At 33.7% G+C, this 5436-nt stretch overlaps 1 long non-coding RNA gene across 1 annotated transcript; it reads left to right on the top strand.

Moving 5' to 3' along the window:
- The first annotated feature begins 499 nt into the window (after positions 1 to 499).
- Positions 500 to 1512, top strand: LOC121228146 (uncharacterized). The gene is made up of 2 exons (XR_005925637.1): positions 500 to 655; positions 1092 to 1512. It is a non-coding gene; the product is annotated as an uncharacterized lncRNA (long non-coding RNA).
- The last annotated feature ends 3924 nt before the right edge of the window (positions 1513 to 5436 follow it).

Genomic DNA, 5436 nt, shown 5'->3' on the forward strand with positions numbered 1-5436 from the left:
AAAGATAATAATATATAAAAGGATTTTAAATAATGAAGATATATAATAAAATATTTTTTAAGGAATGAACTATATACATAATAGATTTGAAAAGAAATAGATATACCTAAATAGATTTAAAATATATATATACATAAAAAACAAAATGAGATTGATAATGTACATAGAATAAAGCTAATTTTAATATAAACTATATATATAATGTAAAGGTAATTTAAACTATATATATAAACAGCACCCAGGTGCGGACAAAATTGGAATGGCGTGCAAACTTCAGGGAAAAAAATGAAAGAAACAAAATAGGATTAAATTAAAGGTGGTGCAAATGGGAGGGACTAGCCGCGCAAATTACCCATTTAAGGTGAAAATGAGCAGATCCAACCTATGGATCAGTCAACGCGCGGGTTTTTCTTCCCCCCCTTAATTGCGCTGCTTTAAAATTTAATATAACTTTTATTATAGATATATATTTTAAAAGCTTACAAATCCACTTTTTTAAGCAAAAACCCTCAAAATTCCTAACCCTTTCAGCTAAGGTTTCAATCTATAAACTTGCAGCAGCCGAACCACCACCATATTCGGTGGCCGACAGCGTGCAGATGATGGCCTGAACTTGCCAACGACGGAGAACTTTGACTATGCCCATGGAGATTTGGTAAGTGTATTCTCCTTTTCTTCTTTATATTAAAAAAAAACTTCAAATCCTATGTTTTTTTTCAAAAAAAAGAAGCAAGATTCAAAGAATGTAAAGGATTTCAATACCATTCGACCCTCGCCCGAACCTTCCTGCTTCTAAGGTGTTTGGGAGCTCATCGGCATCAATTTAGGTAACCTTTTTTCATTTTTCCAAGCTAAAAATTCCAAACAAATCAAAAGGGAAAAAAACTTAAAAGAAAGGAAACAGAATTTAAAATCACCTTTTGATATTTTTTTTGATTGCCTTTTCTGGTATTCAGTATGCGTAATTTTTACAGTACAATCCTGGCCTTTTATAGTTGATTTACAGAATAAATAAAAAATATTAGGAAAAAAAACTTGAATTTTTGCTGTCATTTGCTGGCTTATTTCTGTTATCTTTTCTTTTCTCGCAGGTTCTATGGAGACCTTACGGAAGTGTGGGACTATGGATGTGGCACTGTGTACGGCGATGGAGAGGTCGCTCGCGGGCAACTGCGCAAGGCCTTTGCTAGGGTTTCAGTTTCTAAACCAAAATTTGAGTCGTTTGGGCCTGTTTTTAGGACTAGGTCGGGTTTCGGTTGGGTTTTGGGTTTATTTAATTGGGTTTAAGATTTGGGCTAAGATTATTTGGGTTTTAATTAATTACTGGGTCTTTGTATTTATGGATTGTGAACAATTTTTAAACTGTATTTTATTTTTTATTTGGCTTATTTATTTGTTGTAAATAAATTTAAAGGCCCGGGAAGATTGGGCCTCCTACAGGATCCTTTATTCATTTATCCAACTTCAAGTTGGATTAAATTTGTGGAAATAGAATGATTGAAATTATATAAATGAGAATTAGAGTTATGGCCACAACTAATGCCAACTATTTCCTAGGACAAGGAAACAATGTCAAAAAAGCATGTTGTAAAATAGACATTTGTACATGTTAGCCTTTGATTTGATTATATATTTGAGATTCAATCTCTAATTTATGATGATAAATGTGAGAGAAAATAATTTTCTTCTCTTAGTAGTACTACAAATTAGAATGAGTTTCAACCCTATTATTAGACACTGATAAGTTTTAATTAGTAACTGCTAATTTTAAAGTTTCATGGGTAAAAATCTTATTGTTATTTGTCTGTGGTGCACTAGTAAAACTCAGTCTAAAAACAAGTTTAAAGGATATAGAGAATAAGTTTGAATACTCTTCATGGAGTTCACTGTTTATTGTTTAAATGTCTAAAGTAATGGAGACATTAAAAGAACTCCACCTATATAAATATAAGAAGTGGTGTCACTTTAACAAGTAGAGGTGGGGTCTCTCTTGTAAACTTTTCTTATGAACAAGCACATGTGTAACGACTCGATTCTTGCGATGCCAGAAAATGCAGTTTCAAAGCCCTATTTTCATAAACTGAGTCCGTAAGGATAAAATAGAAAGATTTACGGTATTGGTATGATAATATATTAAATATCAATTAAGTAATTTAACTGGGAAAATCATTAATTAAAGTTCAAGGAGTAAATTGTAAAATTCTAATTGCTATTGTAACAAATCCGATCCGGCCCTTTCATCGGATTTGAGTGCAGGCATTACAACTAGATCGAGTTGTCATTCATAGTAAATATCTCTATATTAAACATAATGTATTACTTATTTAATAAGTTTACAACAACAACAAATTAAAAATAAAGTTCACCGCCCTAACTTCAGACTATAAGGTGTTTAAGTAATTACAACATAGTCGCCCCATGGCGAAGTTCCTAAAGGTACCCCTATCCTTTGTGCATGTCTCGAAGCCAAAAATTTATTTCCTTGATTTCTCTCGATATGGCTTGGTCCCTTCCTTGAGTCCCACATTTTTACATGTCCTACAAAATACATGTCACTCTTTGATAAGTCCAAATGAACTTAGCTAGTTCTTAAATTATTTGAAATTAGACTTTGTCTTTCAGGGGTTCAAATAGAAAAGATCTAAAACACTTAACCCCCTTCTTGTGTGGGTAACTTCTCTTAATCTTGTCATAGTGGACTTTTCCTAAATTCGATCCTATCCACTGGTGGATAAATAGTTAAGGGATTATCCTCTAGCCATTCTATTGGCCTTTGATCAGCCTTGACTATTCCTATAGTTGTCTTGCTATTTTTGTGGACTTTATCATCTCTTTTACTCAAATTCTTTCTTCCATTTATCCCCATTGGGGGTATCTTCTTCCCATCGTTATGCCCCATTACTGTGACCTTCTGGACTATTTTCTTAAAGACTGTTGGTGAGTATTCTCAACCTCATTTGTCCGTGGTAGATTCTTTCCTTATCTTAGACCTACATGATTTGCTCTCCTTCCATTTATTGATATGACTAGTAAGGTGCCACGCCACTTTGGTGAACTAAACCTGCTTATTTTAAATAGTGGTTAGATTACTTCTTGTAATCCACTGAAGGCTCATTGCTTTACCCTTAGACATCACATGCCCTTCTGCTTCAAAACACTATAGCCTTCAGTACCTAGCCGAATGTAGCTGAGTGGCCATCTAAGTTCATGCTTTCTCTTTTATATTGCATCCCCACATAGCTCACAATTTGGTTGTTACTTCCTTAAGGATTCCCCTTTTAAAAGGTAGTCTTGACAGACATATCCGTCCTCTCGTATATCCTTCTTTGTCAAAGGGGTTTTATCTAACCCTTCCTTTCTTTAAGGATTATCTTGCATTCTCATGTCAACCCTCTAAGATATAAGGTTTCATTGAATGTTCTCTGGTGAAACTTATTGGTGGATCCTTATCTATGATGTAACACCCCTTACCCATATCCGACGCCGGAATAGAGTACTAGACATTATCGGACTTAAACATATACATTTATGCAAAAATCGGGCCACAAAATCTCTTTTAATTTAAAACATTTCAAACACATACATGTCGTCCCTTATTTGGGTCTACGAAGCCCAAAACATTCATCAGAATTGATTCAGGACTAAACCGAGAACTTTGAAAAGTTTCAGGAAAACTTAGGAAAATTTTCCATGAAATAGGGTCACACCATGTAGACATAGGGACATGCCCGTGTGCCTTTGACACTCCCGTGTCCTCAGACCGTGTAACTCTATGTTTATGACGTCAGCATGTATATCGAACCACACTGTTGGGCCACACGCCCATGTCTCCAGGCCGTGTCCCTTACACAGTTGAGACATACGGCCGTGTCTCAGCCCTTATGGCCAAGACTTAGGCTATTTTCCAAGCCTTCATGTTACCCATAATCTCTTACAACCTTATGCACATCAAAATCGCAAATGATGGCATCATTTTAGTGATTAAATGTTCTTTATTAAGATATATCCTTAACATTAACATGTCCTCTTACAAGTAATGCATCTACTCATGCAATACCTAGTCTACATTCCTTATTTCACATTCATAAGACTTGTCATTTTGATAACCACTTTTACCAGTATACTATGGTTACCAACACATCCATCAAGCACTCATGTTAAATCATTATCACATTGTGTATGTAACGTACAATTACTATGTGGCTATGACCACCTCAATTGGTCATAAACCATACACCCAACACACATGTCATATTACTAACCATGCATGGCAAACAAACATAATCACATTATAAACATTAGACATGACATGAATAGCTAGGCTTACAAGCCATAATCAATATAAGCCACATCTCATAGCCATATACATATAACTCAATTTAAGCCAATACATTTGACCAAAGAAAAATAATACATGTCAATCAACTAGATCTCTATACATGCCACTTACTTGAAATTTCTAATATATACTTCATTATTCCAAAGGTAGCGACTTGATAGTGTGATGCTACCTCCGATGATTAGTGTGATGCTACCTCCGATGATGTCCAACTCCGAGCTAACCTGAAAACACTAAAGGAAAGGAAAGGAAGGGAGTAAGATTTATAGCTTAGAAATACCGTATGAAAATAATAAGCAATTTATCAACTTGTTTCTCATGGTAATACAACCCTATTTGCATTTTTACTCATGTTCCAGTCAAGTTGTTTTCTCAAGTCAGAGTTACTAAATTATTTATATTTAGAGCTACGAAACTCCAAATTAAGTTCTGCTAATTTTCCCTAAAACTAAGCTCACATATCTTCTTACTATAAAATTGTAAGAATTTTTGGTTTAGCCAATTAGTACAGTTTATTCCTTAAAATTACCCTTTTTCGTTGTCTGACAGTTCTGACTCATCTTCACTAAAAATTAATTATCTCATAATACGGGACTCAGATCATATTCTTGTCTATTTATATTGAGAATAGACTCATTAATAATTCTAATCATATAAATTATAACTCATTACTATTTTTGTACAATTTTCAATGATTTTCTCAAATCAGAACAGGGAATTTCGAAATCATTCTGACTCTGTCTCACAACAATTTAAATATTTCATAATATGAAACTCTTCTACTTACATAGTTTCTTCTATATGAAACTAGACTCATTAGGCTTTAATTTAATATTTTATTCAACCTATAACTCAATTTTCACAATTTTTGGTGGATTTTCAAAGTTGGACTATGGCTGCTGTTGAAAACTGTTTTAGTGTAAATTAACGATACTATGTTTATCACACCATATTAATTCACTTTCACCACATTGGTAAGGTTACGTATTCATACATCAAAAGTATAAACCTATAATCACAAGATCATCACAAAATCATTCTCATAAGTATGAATTACCTATTTGCATCTTCACTAAAGGTGTATCATAAACTGAAAT

Source organism: Gossypium hirsutum, chromosome A01, assembly GCF_007990345.1.
Source record: "Gossypium hirsutum isolate 1008001.06 chromosome A01, Gossypium_hirsutum_v2.1, whole genome shotgun sequence".
Taxonomy (NCBI): domain Eukaryota; kingdom Viridiplantae; phylum Streptophyta; class Magnoliopsida; order Malvales; family Malvaceae; genus Gossypium; species Gossypium hirsutum.